This window comes from Mesoplodon mirus, assembly GCF_964341445.2.
Source record: "Mesoplodon mirus genome assembly, chromosome: 5".
Classification (NCBI taxonomy): Eukaryota; Metazoa; Chordata; class Mammalia; order Artiodactyla; family Ziphiidae; genus Mesoplodon; species Mesoplodon mirus.
The window spans coordinates 154,358,251-154,374,303 of record NC_138980.1 but is presented as its reverse complement, the minus strand read 5'-3'; the positions used below and the strand labels follow the sequence as shown (position 1 = coordinate 154,374,303).

The window sequence follows — 16,053 nt, the reverse complement described above, 5'->3', positions numbered from 1 at the left end:
ATTATTACCTGAAATGATAGAACACGCATGTGCTTTGGAGTCAGAAGGACTTGGACTTGAACCCCAGCTCTACCACTTACCAGCTGTGTGACTATAAACAATTTACCTAACCTTAAGCAACTTACCTAACTTCTCTGAGCCTCTGTCTTCTTCCTCATCTACAGAACTGTGGATTATAACTGCTATTTCTAAGTATTTTCATGAGGATTAAATGAAATAGTGTAAGTGAAAGTGCTTAACAGAGCACCTGGCACATGGTAGATACTCAACAGGGGTTAGGTTTCCCTTCCCTTTCCCGAAGACAACGGCTAAGCCGACAGGCTTTAGAGGCAGACTGCTTGGTTCAATTCCTGATTCTGCCTCTTACTGGCTGTGTGTTATCGGGCACATGGCATTCTGAGAGAGGCCTTCCCAAGTGACAGGTGAGTGTGGACACGTGACAGCTTAAGTCTGAGTATACCACTTTTTTAGCAGAAACGGGAACTATTGGCAAAATCCCTTGGTAGGACTCCATTCACACTTCTGATGTTAAAGGATAAACACTTGCTAGTTAACATCACAGTAACAATTTGAGAATGGAGGTAACCAATACTGAAGTGACCACTCAGGACAATTAGTGAGTGAAAAGAGTTAAGCAGGGTTATATTTTGTTTACATTTGTATGGTCAGCTCTGTTTTAATGCACATCAGCAGTGACACCTCATAACATTTCCTATGGGTTTACACTTTTAGAACCTAATCACATACATGTTGGGCTTGTGGTGTTATCTCTTCCATAACGGATCATCTGTTTCCTTTACCTTTATGTTATCTCCCAAGCCAATACGTAATGTTCTTGAAAGGAGGAGCCAAGTATATGTTTTTTACATCTCACATGGTACCTAGCACAGTCCTGCACTTGTTGCAGAAGGAAGGGAGAGGAGGAAGAAGGAAGAAGGGAGGAGCTTGTGTTTGTGTTAGAAATCTGAAATAAACATATATTTGATGATAAAATGGCCATACTGGGTAAGACTCACACGGTTCATTACAGCCTAATGGAAGACTCCTGTCCTTCTTCGCGCCAATCTCAAATAATCCAGACTGTATTCTACAAATACACTAGAAAACCTTTAAGGCTCTGCAGCCATTACTTGTTCTAAATTATTTTAAGAGATATATTAAATTCTTTTGCTTACATTTATGTTTTTAAAAATAGAACATGAATTCATTCCCTTGTAAAAGACTTGAATGACAGGGAAACGTACAGAGTAAACCACTGAAGTTGCCTTCACCTCCTTATCTCACTCCCCACCCCCACTGACAGCACAAATAACTGTTTGTGTGTTTCTCTGAAGCAATTTATATTTTATGCCTGTACCATGTTTTGGGTTGCTGGATTCCTTCTAGATAAAAGATTTCATGATTTTATAATTAGGAAGGGGCCATTAGATATATTCATTCATCTAATAAATAATTACTGGGGATCTACTCTGGGCTAGGGGAATATAGAGGTGGATTAAACATACAGTACTGCCTTCTCTTGCTATTAACATCGGGATTCCAAGAACTCTGTTTTGAAAGGGCATTTGGGAGGGGGCCCTGGGAATGAAGCTAGATGTCAGGAAGTTGGAGGGTAGATGGGAAGGAGGACTGAAAGCTGTACTGCTGTGGTTTTGTGAAATTTAGCTGCGAAAGAAATGTTGTGATGAGGTAATAGCTTACAGAAGTAGTGGGGGCAAAAGGAAAGATTCGTTTCAACCTGGGAAGAAGCTGTAAATTCATGTAAGAAGTATTTTGGAACACCTACCATGGCCAGGCACTGGGCTTACCTTCCATAGGAGTATGTGTCACCCGTGTCCACTCAATAAGCATGCAATGAGCTCCTTCACATTTGGCTGGACACTGTGGGTGTATAAGTGTGTGTAAAATAACCACTGCCCATTTACGAGCACCACTACCACATTTGAAGCAAAAGTGCAGAGAAGAGTTGATTCATGGGGCCAGTTCTAGGAAAATGCTAGGAGGACGACTATGTGACCAAGTAGGGAGATTTATTTTGGATCAGTGGGAGGACATCTTTTCTTCTCATTGGAGGGAATGGGCAGTTAGTATAAATTTCTATAGAATAATTTGGAAAAATCTATCACAAGCCTTTAAAATGTCCATGCCCTTGGGAATTCCCTGGTGGTCCAGTAGTTAGGACTCTGTGCTCTCACTGCTGAGGACCCAGGTTCAGGGAATCCCTGGTCAGGGAACTAGAATCCCACAAGCTGCTCAACACACCCCCCAAAAAAACAAGTCCATACCCTTTGACCCACTAATTCCTCTTCTAGAAGTCTTCTCTAAGGAAATCATCAGTACGTGGTAAAAAATGAGAAGCATAGTGGTAGTTATAGAATATGGACTCTCAGTTCAAATCCTGGCCACTCCACTAACTAATTACATTACCTTGAGCAAATTCCTTAACTTTACTCTCTTCAATTTAAAATAGGGATAACAGTATTTATCTATAAGATCATTGTGAGGCTTAAGTGAACTGATATGTCAAACATTTGAAACTTGGTAAGCACAAAAATATAAAGATTTATCATTAAAGCAAAAGAAAATGGAGATATCAAAAATCTCTAGCAATAGTACGTGGTTTATATAAGCAGAGGACAGCCAGGCAACGTGTGTCAGAAACTGCTAGTTGACCCTCAATATCTGTCTTCTCCTTCTAAAGTAGAAGAAACCCTGGATTTTAGTTGGGCATATAATCACCTAGAATAAATACTATGATTCCCATCCTTCCTTGAAACTTGTTATGGCCATATGACTAGATCTGGCCAATGGAATATGAGCAGAAGTGATGGGCATACTTTCTGGGTTGTGTCCTTAAAGATGAGAGGCATGCTTCCCCACCTTTTTTCCTCCCCTTTTTGATTTTCACATAAACATGGTGGTGAGACATCTTGGACCATGCAGACAAGGACTACACCTCGGGATGGCAGAGCAATTCAATAAAAGAGTCTGAGCCTCTGACAACTTCACAGGGCTTCACACCAGCTCAGAATGCGACAACTGAGACATACATTTCTACCTTGTTTAAGCCACTATTGTTCCATGTCTCTTTCACAACAGCCAAACCTACTTCCTATTAGCAGAAGGAAATAGTATGCAACTATTTAAAATGATGCTTTAAGAAGCAGTTTGAGAAAAAAAAACAAATGTCATGAAGAACCTAGGGGTAAAACAGGAATAAAGACACAGACTTACTTGAGAATGGATTTGTGGATATGGGGAGGAGGAGGGGTAAGCTGTGACAAAGTGAGAGAGAGGCATGGACATATATACACTACCAAACGTAAGGTAGGTAGATAGTGGGAAGCAGCCGCATAGCACAGGGAGATCAGCTCAGTGCTTTGTGACCGCCTGGAGGGGTGGGATAGGGAAGGTGGGAGGGAGGGAGACGCAAGAGGGAAGGGATATGGGAACAGATGTATATGTATGACTGATTCACTTTGTTATAAATCAGAAACTAATAAAAAAATAAAAAATAAAAATAAAAAAAGATTTAAAAAAATAAGCAGTTTGAATGTCACGAAAGAATGTTTATCATATATTAGGTGGAAAAAAACTGGATATTAAATTATATATATATATATGACTGATATGATCTCATCAATTTTTTAAAAAAATTCATGGTTAAAATCACTGGAAGGAACTATGCCAAAATAGAATTATGTTTGGATATTTTTCTTCTACTTCTCTATACTCTCCCAAATTTTCTGCACTGTACATCCAATATGTTGATAATCAAGAGAAGATACAATATAAAATTCTAGCCATCTATATTTCAAGACAAAGTTGCCCCAGTTGACAGGAATACCCCTTCTCCTTCTGCACTCATGGGTCATTTTGTTCCTGCCCTGGTTAGATTGTAAGCAAGTACTGTGTCTTGTATAATTCTGTGTTGCACAAAATTTCACCTCTAGTAGACACTAAATAAGTATTTCATGGATAAAACATCACGATTAGAAAGGCAGAGATGTTTATACAGCTAACAGAGAAAGGCACAGATGTTTATACAGCTACATACAGCTAACTTAAAGCAATAACTTGGCTGCTTTATTTATACACTCCCTGTATTACAAGCAAATTAGTCACAATTCCTTGCATATAGTTTATCTTCCAATATTATACTTAAGAACAATACAAAATTTACTATAACTGCATTTGAGTTTTACATGTATTTTTAAATATGTATCACCACCCTATTAAGCATATATTATTATCACCATTTTACAGATTTCAAAACTGAAGCTCAGATAGGTTATTTGTCCCAGATCACAGAACTAGGAAGTGACAGGGCTAAGAGTGTAACCTTGATCCTCCTGACTTTACAACATTATCCTGCCCAAAATATTTATATTTGTATATATTATCCTACCTAAGACACATGCACACACACACATACTATTTTAATCCTCACAGTAATCTACATAAGTATTTTTAGTGTGCTAATAATATATTTCCTTTTTTATTAACTAGTTTTTAATTGAAAAAGAAATACATGCCCCAGTCTAATCATGACAAAAACGTCAGACAAATTCCAATTAAGAGACATTCTACTGACTAGTAGCCAGTACTGACCAGTACTCTTGAAAGGTCATCAAAAACAAGTCTGAGAAACTGTTTCAGCCAAGATGAGCCCAAGGAGACATGACAATTAAATGTAATGTGGTGTTCTGTGTGGCATCTTGGAACAGAAAAAGGACAGTAGGTAAAAACTAAGGAAATTTGAGTAAAGTATGGAGTTTACTTAATAATAATGTATCAATATGGATTCACTGTGACAAATTGTGAAAAATGAAATGTACTAATGTAAGATGCTAATCATAGGGGAAACTGGGTTTAGGTATATGGGAACTCTCTGTATGATATTGGCAATTTTTCTGTAAGTCTAAAACTATCCTAAAATTAAAAGTTTATTTTTTTAAAAAGAAATAAATGCATTTGAAAAAATTCAAATAGAATCAGAGTATATAAAATGAACAGTAAGTCTGCCTCTTACTTTAGACACTTACTCTCTTGGTTCCCCTTCCAAGAAGCAAACATTGCTGCCAATTTCTTGTGTCTCCTTCTCTACAAGCACATACAGGTATGGACATATTTTTCAGTAGAGAGACCTATGTTCATGACTTAAGAATCTAACTCCCTAGGTTCAAGTTAAGTGTATCAGTTTCCTACGTATGACAGGTGTAACAAATTACCACAAGCTTGAGGGCTTATAACAATGAGATTTATTTTCTCACAGTTCTGGAGGTGAGATAGCCAAATCAGCATCACTGAGTCAATATCAAGGGGTCAGCAGAGGCTCTAGAGGAGATTCTCTTCCTTGCCTCTTCTAGCTTCTGCTGGCTGTCAGCATTCCTTGGCTTGTGACCACACCCCTCCAATCTCTGCCTCCGTGGTCACATTGCCTTCTCTTCTTCCTTATATGTCGTCTCCCTTTATTTCCCTCTTAAAAGGATTACACTGTGATTATGTAGGGCCCATTGTATAATTCAGGATAATTCCTCCATTTCAAGTTTCTTAACTCACACCTGCAAAGAATTTTTTGAAATACGGAAACAGTTACATGTTCCAGGGACTAGGACATGATATCTTTGAGAGCTATTATTCAGCCCACTACAGTTATTTATTTATTTATTTATTTATTTTTATTTTTTGCGGTACGCGGACCTCTCACTGTTGTGGCCTCTCCCGTGGCGGAGCACAGGCTCCGGACGCGCAGGCTCAGCGGCCATGGCTCAAGGGCCCAGCCGCTCCGCGGCATGTGGGATCTTCCCGGACAGGGGCACGAACCCGTGTCCCCTACATCGGCAGGCAGACTCTCAACCACTGCACCACCAGGGAAGCCCCGAAGTAATTTATTTTTTTAATTGAAGTTTTCACTCACAAATTAATGACAAGTACAAGAACAAAACTGCTGTCTACACCTATTCATGTTAATAAAACTGACATTCTGTTGACTCTCTAACATAACTCATCACTTTCCTTCTAAGTGACATAATTGTATTCCCTTAGGTCATCCTAAAAGATGTGGAATGGTCTCAGGTAATATGCAGCTGGTCATTTAAATTCAGTGCCTCAAGATATTGTTTTTAATTTTCCTTTCTGTCTTCCCTTTATCAAGGGTAACTTAACTCCCAGTGCTACCAGCCCCTTCTATCCTGTTGCATCAGTTTTCAACTGTGGTTTTCTAGCCTCACTGTCAGAGCAATATGGTGAAAGATCTTCAGCATTTGATGCAAGACTGTGCTCCCTTGCTGTCCTCATGCCCCAACAAGTTGGCTCTGTGCCCCTGTGTGAGAACAGGGCTACCTGACTGGGGAACATTTGGCGGTCCCTGAAGTCGCAAAGATTCTGACTTTAAAAGAAATCTGTAGGGCTTTACCTGTGAAGCAGAGGAACTCTGGAAAACTCTGTACTCTGTTGGGATCACCAGGACAGTGAGGAAGGTAGGAAGGTGGTATACGGTCCAGGAGGAGGAAAAAACAGAAACAAAAATCTCAGCCTCTACTGACCTACCATCCTCTCCAGACTCATTTGCTCCAATCCAAAAGGTCAGACCCTCCAGAAACAGCCTGGAGCATCTTGCCTGCAAAATATACAGCACAGAGACCTGGTACTTTGTGTTCTCATATGATGAAGCGTTGAAAATAATGGTTCATACTGAGCCTGTCAGGAGAGGTTGAGTTCAAAACTTAGCACTTTCCTACATCTTAGGCTCTTAATCATCTGTACCAGTATTGTTTTATTTTATTTTATTTTTTTTTACTGCAGGGAAGGAAGCAGTTAAATTTCAATATGAAACAACAGCTCCCAGTACTCTCATCTACCACCAGTAATTCCTGCTCAGAGAAAGGATTAAAAAATATGTAAAGCCTAACCCCAATTCCCTATAGCCCGCCTGCTAGTTCCTTTCTGTAGCCAGCATCATATTTACCAATATATTTTAAACCAAACATGAAAATGTCAAGAATACCAATAACTTTGTTATTTGGAGTGCTGACAAAGGATATAATGGAGCTATTAGGCACCATGTCTGTCCGGGCTCATTACACAAATATGCCCATCCTCTGGGAGGACTGCGGTAATGTATCTAGGGCGCTTCGCACAGCGCCTGACAAGGGGTAAAGGCTTGATAAACAGCAGCTCTCGCTACTATTAGCACCACAGTGGGGCCCGCATGGAAACTGCATCCAGTGTCAGGCGAAGGGAGGAGAAGTGAGGAGGAAGGTGCAGTAAGAGGTGGGGAGGGAGAGAAAGGGGAGAGACCAGGAGAGACCAAGAGTCAGACAGACAAGTTTTCCAAGTTTTCCTCGGGATAGCTTCTACCCTAGGTGCACCATCCAAAACGACCTTTTCCTAAATTTGATTATTAGATGCTGCCAATTGAGCCAAAATTTTATGCTTTTTATTTATGAAAAACATTTTCCCAAGATTGAAAATTCAGTGAGCTATATTTAGGTGGTTTTTGTTTTTGTTGAGGGTGGAGGGTGGTTTGTGTGTTTGTTTCACAAAAATGAAAAACCCAGGTGATCATTTTTCATACCTACTCAGTCCCGAGATTAAATCCTGGTGGGTTATCGTTTCATTGATCATTGTCTATCTGGAATATCTGGAAAAAGTGCCTGATTGGGTAAAGCTCCCCTTTTCTGACCCAGGCAACCAAGACCTCCTTGATCCACATAGTTGAATAGGCGACATTGGCATCATCCCCTCTGCGCTTTCAATGTAGAGACATAAAATACACGGCTGACACCATCCCCAGTCTCTCGATGGGGACAGGGACATCAGTGTTACTATTCTGTATACTAATTTGTGTTCTGTATTAGTCCGTGGAGGATTTGAAGAGCTTTTCACCAAAACCCGTACAATAACATTGTGATGTAATAAAAGTTAGAATAAAGAATCAGTAGCAGAGACAATATAAATAAAAATAGAAAGTCGAGACTGAGGAAAGCCCATGACAGCTTATATAGGGCCTATAATTGTGCCTCAAATTTAGCTTGAGAGAGAAGTTTCCAGGCAGCCAGAGCAGCAACATAGGAGCCGGGGCCCATGAGGCCAACCTCAGGCCCAGAGAGGAGGGAATGTCAGGGGCCGCTGGAATTACAAAGAGAATTGCAGGCAAGGGTGAGGCTGATGGGCCTGCCAGTCTGGACGGGGGGCAACCAGTGAGCCAGAGATGCCCAACTTTGTTTACATTTTTGCAACCTCACTCCACGCCCATTCCTATTTAGTGTGGCCCCAGGGAAGCACAGATTATGAGTTTTCAGTCAAGGACCCAGTGTGCAGATAATTCAAGATGCTGGTTAAAAGTGGATCCAGGGCTTCTCTTGTGGCGCAGTGGTTGAGAGTCCGCCTGCCGATGCAGGGGACACGGGTTTGTGTCCCGGTCCGGGAGGATCCCACATGCCACGGAGTGGCTGGGCCCGTGAGCCATGGCCACTGAGCCTGCACGTCCGGAGCCTGTGCTCCACAACGGGAGAGGTCACAACAGTGAGAGGCCCAATTAGCTAAAAAAAACATAAAATAAAAATAAATAAATAAAATAAAATACTGAATGCTGAACTTCCCTGGTGGCGCCCTGGATAAGAAGCCACCTGCCAAGACAGGGGACACGGGTGCGAGCCCTGGTCTGGGAAGATCCCACATGCTGCGGAACAACTAAGCCCGTGAGCCACAACTACTGAGCCTGCACTCTAGAGCCCACGAGCCACAACTACTGAAGCCTGCGCACCGCAATGAAGAGTAAACCCTGCTCGCCACAACCAGAGAAAGCCCGCGCGCAGCAACGAAGACCCAACGCAGCCAAAAATAAATAACATTAAACCTTAAAAAAAAAAAAAAAAACACTGAATGCTGGGTCCCACACATAGAGATTTCTGATTTAATTACTCTGGGGACAGTTCATAAACCAGGAATTTTTCAAACTCCCCAGATAATTCTAATGTGCTGAGTTTAAGAATTGCTGTCGTAGAGGGTGTGATAGATTTCTCTCCAGAATAGAAGCATAACAAGCAGTAGTAGAGAAGCTACACCTGAACCTTGCTTGCTCCTCATGTAAACTATTGGCACAGGACAGTGGGCTCCTAAGCCCCTATATTGATCAGGGTTTACTTGCAAAGAACAGAATCCATTGTAGCTGGTTTAAGCAGGAAAAATACTTATTACAAGCTTACTGTAAAAGCTTACTGAATCATTGGGAAAGCGGAAGAAAGAGCTTCCATGACAAGCTTTCAAGAACAAAAAGTCTCAGTGCAGAAATGGGTCACCAAAGGAGCTTCCGCCTCTTCTGTGGTCAGGAAGAAGCTGGCTCCAGAATTGTGGCAGGAAGCTGCTACAATGAGGAACCTGCCACATCAGGAAGTTGCACCATCCCTGCTCTGATACACACCAGCAGGGAGGCCTCATGCTCTGCCTTTTAGTACTCAAACCAACTGAGTTCCTAGACACTGGTATCTATGTTAATGCTGCCTCAGGGGGAAAAAAATCCCTCCATGCCTTAACTTATTAGAAAAAAAAGCAAGTACAGCAAAAATACAGCCTCCATTCCACTCTGCCTTCCAAATCTTGCACAAATGTATTTGATTGGCCCAGCCTAACAAATTCCAAAACCTTAGCTGCAAGAGAGTCCAGGTAAAAGAAAAAAACAGAAACTTCTTTTTTTTTAGCTTTCTAACTTCTGCAGATTGGGAAAGTTCACAGAAGAAAACTTGAATGGATATTGAGCACCAATACACCATAAATGCCATAGAAACTTCCTCTGGCTATTCAACATTCATACTTACCTTCTCTCCATATTTAAACTTCCAAACAATAACATAATTGTCCCTATACCAAAAAATCCAAAAAACAAAAAACAAATGTACTCACCTCCCCTCAAAAGGGAACACCCAAATTTCCATAAGTCTCTGTATCTATCTTTGGGTGATATTTATTCCTTCTCTAGTTCAGTAACAATTCCATCATGATATTCCATGCTATATAAATTAACTTGTAAAATTAACCACCATCAGTAGACCATTTATAAAGTTTTGAGAAAAATGGAAAGGGAAGAGGGAAAATGGTTAATGTATATAAAAGCACATAACGGAACAAGGAAGAATTCATTTGTGGTCATGATAGTTCCAGAGGCAGCTGGAAGTCTACAGTTGGTATTTACAACTTATTTCCTCCACAGCCTGTTATAAGTTACTCTTGTCCTCAGCCAGCATAACAGCTGGGCCAAGTTATTTAGCTGGTAGAGTGACACGGATCTTCATTCTTAGTGGATCTAAACCCTCAGGGATCCTGACTATACTAGATTTCTGTAACCTTCCACTAAAAGTTATTGTTAAATATATAAATTAAATTAAAATGCATATTGAATATATAATTTAATTTAACTTTTACCCACTGGGCATGGCACTTCTATGAAGTGTCCCAGAGGATCTTCCAGATTCCAAAAATACCTCTCCCTGCTCCCATAGTAAAGCAGCAACACTATTTCCTCTTGATAACTGGGCTGAAACACTCCTTTGACATAGTACTGACCCCTCTTTTGCCTGTTGGTTCATTTGCACATGGTGGCCAAAATGGTGAATAGCAATCTCAAGTTCCAATTTAACAGAACAAATTGATATCACGTGCTTCCTGATGTTTTGACTGAGAAGGATACAACATTAGTTATGTAGTAACCCTGCTGAAAATGCATAACCTGAATCTAATCATGAGGAAACAATCCATCAGACTGAGGAAAGAGGCTTACAGACATCCAAAAAACAGGTCAATGTGTCCAATTTATTTTTCAGCATCTTCTCCTCAAAATATGCCCTATTTTGAACAAACATGTGGTCACACATATCTTCCTACTTTGTACCCATCCTAAGAGTTCCATTTGCACACCTCTACCCCAGTCTGATACCAGTCCTCCAATCTTTTTCCTTCCAAATCTCTGGCCACCCAGCTAATCCAGAGCCCATTAGCCATTACCAATGAATCTGTGTTGACCTGGACATCTGAACATCTTTATTTTCAAGCAACATTGACAAGTTCTTCCCACAGAGAGATTTTCTTTCCTTACTGTTTTTCAAGGTCACTGCTGAGTGAGGCTGTAATGTTACAGAAGCTGATTTTCAGCTGACATAAGCACATCATATGGATGCATTCATAAATCAGGCTTGACTTTTTTCTTTCTAGGGTAACTTCTTCATTGGGCTCACCCCAAGGATCTACAGGTATTGATTGAGGGAGAGGGCGATGCAGCAGTGGGTGATGCCCTGGCAGTGTGAGAACTTTGTTCATGCAATGTACTCATCCTTCAAGACCACATAATCATAAAGTGTTGGAGAATGAAGAATGAGAAGACCCATTCCTATAGCTTGGTTAATCAGATAACACCCAGCCCATGACAGACAGCTCAGGTCACATGGTCACTTGACCATGAGAAGCAAGCCAGGCCTATTTCTCAAAGAGAGAGTAATCAATTGACAAATACAGGATAACTTTGCTCCAAACTCTAGGGATGTGTACTGTATCACTCCTGTAGAGGCTCCATACTCCTATAGGTTCCATGCACCATCCTCATCTGATAAAGACACTCCAGTCATGTGAGATAGTTGAAAATATATATATTGGTCTCTGCCCTGGGTTCCTGGCACAGAGCTCCTAAAACCCTTGTAGCTTCCTAAGTGATAAGAACACTAAGATCATCTCGTGTTCTAGTATTTATATCTGACCCAGCCCTTGACCCAGGGCTCCTAAAGCCTTGTCAATTCCTAAGTAGTAAGAGCAGTAGGAGCATCTTTTGTTCTAATGAGGCAACTCTGGGTGGGCTTCTGATGGCTCTTGGATGAGGGCCAGTCACCACAAAGACCAAGCCATGATTAGAAGCTTGGAATTTTCAGCACCTCTCCCCCTCCAACACTTCTCCAAAATGGGGAGGGGGGCTGGAAATGGAGTTAATAATTGATTGTGCCTATGTGAGGAAGCCTCCAAAAATCCCAATAGTACAAGGTTCAGAGAGCTCCCGGGTTGATGAACACACACACACACACACACACACACACACACACACACACACACACACACACCCTGGAAGGATGACACACCCTAATTCCAGTGCCAGAGCTTATGTCCCCGAGGTCCTCTCCTGAGGACCCTCCCAGACCTCCTCCTATGTATCTCTTCATCTGGGTGTTCATCTGTATCCTTTAATAAACTGGTAGTCATTAAGTGTTTTCCTGAGTTCTGTGAGATGCTCTAGCAAATTAATCAAACCCAAGGGGGTGGTTTTGGAGCCTCTGATCTATAGCCCGTTGGTCAGAAGCACAGGTGTTAACTGGCATCTGAAGTGGGGAGGGGGTCTTATGGAACTGAGATAGTGTAAGAATTGAGTTAAATTGTAGGATACGCAGCTGGTGTTGAAGAGAATTGATTGGTGTGGGGGAAACTCCCATCCATTTGGTGATGAGAAGTGTCAGAATTGAAGTGTCTATGTAAAAGAAAAGGAAACTCTCAGGGAAGAAACACACAGTCAGGAAGAACTGGGGTTTTCCCTAAGCAGTAGAAAAAAGCTGAATTTTTTCCTTTACAAGTCACCCCTAGATCGGCTGGATTATTAGGCCAAGTGGCAGCCTGCTTCTATTCCTTTTTATGCTCTGGGCCCCCTATAAAGCGGGCAGCTTAAGGTTACTCAGTAAATGAGTCCAGGTAGCACATGCAGACGTGGTCAATGTGCTGTCTCCAAAAGCCAAAAGAAAGCTGCCAAGCTTGAGCCTCTTTCTTAGCAGAAGGTACAACAGTTAGTCTTTCACTTTGGATGGGATATCTCAAAATGCTCCAGACTATTGGTCTTCCATAAACTTTACTGAAGTGACAGACCCTTGTATTTTTATGATCTTTTAAATATCCTGTCATGTATACATCTTACCAAGAACACATGCTACTTCTTTTTCACCAGGCTCAAGTGAATGATGTCATCAACACAGTGGACCTGTATGATGTTCCATAGCATGGTGTGATGATCAACTTCCCTGAAAACTAAAATATGTCTGAGCACCTGATACATGACCTAGCCCAGAGATAAACAGGGAAAGTATACTATTATCTCTGTGAGGTAAAATATAACTGAATCTAGTGTTCTCTACCAACTAGAAGGGAAAAATAGTATTTGCTAAATGTATAGGTCCCTTCCAGGTGCTAGAAATTATGTTAATTTGACATGTTGAACAGCAAATACAATTGGAATCACCAACTGATTAAGTTTACAGTAATCCACTGCCATTCTCCAAGACCCATAGTTTTCTTGTATATCTACTATGAGTTAAATGTAGATATGAGAAGAATCATCATCCCTGCACTATTTTAAGCCTTCTATGATGACACTAATCTCTGTGATTTCCTCAAGATAGATTGCAGTATTTTTTGGGGGTGGGGTTGGTTTGGTTTACTATTTTGATGGGTAGGGGTTACTCCGGCTTCCACTGGACACTTCATAGTTAATAGCTTTTACTCCACAAAACCAACGTGGCTACTCTTCAGTTGCTGAAATGTATACTCCAACTACACATTTAAGAGTAAGGGAAATAATTACAAGAGTGCTTCACAAATTCAGTGGGACCACTGAGAAACAAGCTCAGACCCAAATTTCGTTTATCACCTCTAAAGGACCACAGTAGTATTTGGAGTCTTAGGTGATTCATGTTAATGAAAGCTAGAATCCAATCAGCCCTCATCAGTTTTGGTGGTTCTCTTTTCCTAGTGCAGAGTTAACTTATTAAATAGCTACAGGTTTCTTTGAGGATGAATAGGAGAAATATTTATGGTACATTTTCTTGATAGGATCTCAGGGCTCTGGTTTCCCCTTCATTCAGTGGCTTTAGGTTTACAAACTGGTCTGGAAATTGTGAAGGCCTATGACTTTCCAGCTGCACAGTATTTTTGATTATATATATCAACAAGTGGATTCTGATAGAACGGCCATCTCTTCATTCCTAGAAGGCAGATGGTCAATTAACTACCAGCAAAGATCCGATTGCTGCTCTGGCTACGCTGCTAGAAGATGTTTCCACCTTGCTTCTAACATTTAAGTATTGCTACTTGTTCTCTGCCTCTCCAGGTTCTCAGCAGACCCACTGCAATCAAAATGTCCATTTCAAAAGCAGCATCTCTCACCTTCCTGACTTACAGATGACTTCACTGCAACACTTCTCAAGGATGTACTTCTCACAGTTTTGTTTCTCAGTGCTCCGGTGAAAAGTCAGTCCCCTGGCCCTCTTAGTGAGTTACTGGATTATATGTGAAATACCTACCCCGATAGTCCTTTCTCCTAAGTGTTTGGATTCCTCCCCCTACGTTATACCACAGGTTTCTGATACCTCAATTTCCTTTGACTAGGCCACCACTGAGTCCCATTTCCAGTCAATCAGTCAGGCCAAGAGTTACAACCATTCCCAGCTGCTCCAACTAGAACAATCCAGAATCTCTAGAAAATGCAACCACAGCAATAAAGTAAGCCAGATTTAAAATTATGTTTCTTATTTTCTAGCCTAGATTCTCATAATTTATTCCCACATATATTCCCTAGGTTTTTGCTGGTATAAGTGAGAAAATCTTGCCATTCCCTAGGTGTGTAAACTTTTGCCTCCTAAGATAGACATTGTACTTGTTCTTCTGAATTCATGATGGCATTTGACTCTAGTAATAGATCTAGACCAATGAGTGATAGGAATTGTGGTAAGAGGAAAACTGGCATCCCCTTGCAAGGGAACTCCTTCAGCAAGGTCATTACAGAGTCTCTAAGAAAGGCTGGACCAGCCTCATCAAATATCATTGCCAGAGGAAATGCTTCTACTGGCAACAGAGGTTCAATGGAGTTTTGGGGATCTTTGTACTCAGGTTCAGTTGAACCCACCCAAATGGCCCCAATTCATTTGGTCTCACTCTCTCCCAATCAATACTCAAACTTTCGCATAAGAGACCTAGTGATTTTGTGAGTTCAGATTATCTTTTAATCATCAACCCACAGGATCAGACTGCATTTGATGTTAGAATGTATCAGCCCTGCAGCTACATGAAATAAATGATTCTTCTAGAAATTCATAGGCACTTCTTGTCCTCTGATCATGCCTTACGACAGTAACTTTACAATACTAAGCAGATCATTTTTTCTTTAAGTTTTCTAATGTAGGTGAAAACAGCCACCCAGCTCCACAGTGCTTGTATGCCTCATTCTCACCATAGTGGTCAGCAGGCACCCAGCGCACCAAAGCCTTGCCTGCACTGTACACTTCATTCCAAGTGACCCATATATTAAGTAACAATTTCACAACTCCATGTCACGCACTGCCAGTATTCCATATTCTAATGCTAATGTCATTGTTGCTCCTCTCAAACCTAATCAAGTCAGAAAAAACAAATCCAGATTTCCAATTTCTTTAGAGTCTGTTGCCTGTAACTCTCCTCTACCAGTCACAGCCATGGGCAGGGTTTAATTGCAGAGAACACAAGCCATCCTAGCAAATTGAAGCACGGAAGTGTTTATCATAGGGCATTAAAAAGCTCACTGAGGGGCTTCCCTGGTGGCTCAGTGGTTGAGAGTCCACCTGCCAATGCAGGGGACGCGGGTTCATGCCCCGGTCCGGGAAGATCCCACATGCCGCGGAGCGGCTGGGCCCGTGAGCCTTGGCTGCTGAGCCTGCGCCTCCGGAATCTGTGCTCCGCAACGGGAGGGGCCACAACAGTGAGAGGCCCGCGTACCGAAAAAAAAAAAAAGACTGAGGTTGAGATTTCAGAAATGACTCCCCAGACCATGTAGCCAAACTGGGTCACCAAGGGAGCTCTTGGTTATCCCAAGATTAGGAACCTGCCACCTTCTACACAGTATGACAGTCAAAGTCAGGAAGCCACCGCAATGTGGTGGCCCTCAGGGACAGGAAGCTGGCTCCCCACCAAACCAGACATGCTTTAATCCTCACCTGCAGGATAGGGTCCCTGTGACCTGGCTCTTGTCACCCACAAACTTCTGCTAATGCTGCCGCA

General features: G+C 41.6%; 1 long non-coding RNA gene across 1 annotated transcript; it reads right to left on the bottom strand.

The window, feature by feature from the left end:
* Positions 1-5,238: 5,238 nt before the first annotated feature.
* On the bottom strand, positions 5,239-16,045 carry LOC309805229. The gene is made up of 2 exons (XR_014294238.1): positions 15,990-16,045; positions 5,239-5,564 (listed from the first exon to the last, which is right to left on the bottom strand). It is a non-coding gene; the product is annotated as an uncharacterized lncRNA (long non-coding RNA).
* Positions 16,046-16,053: the final 8 nt, after the last annotated feature.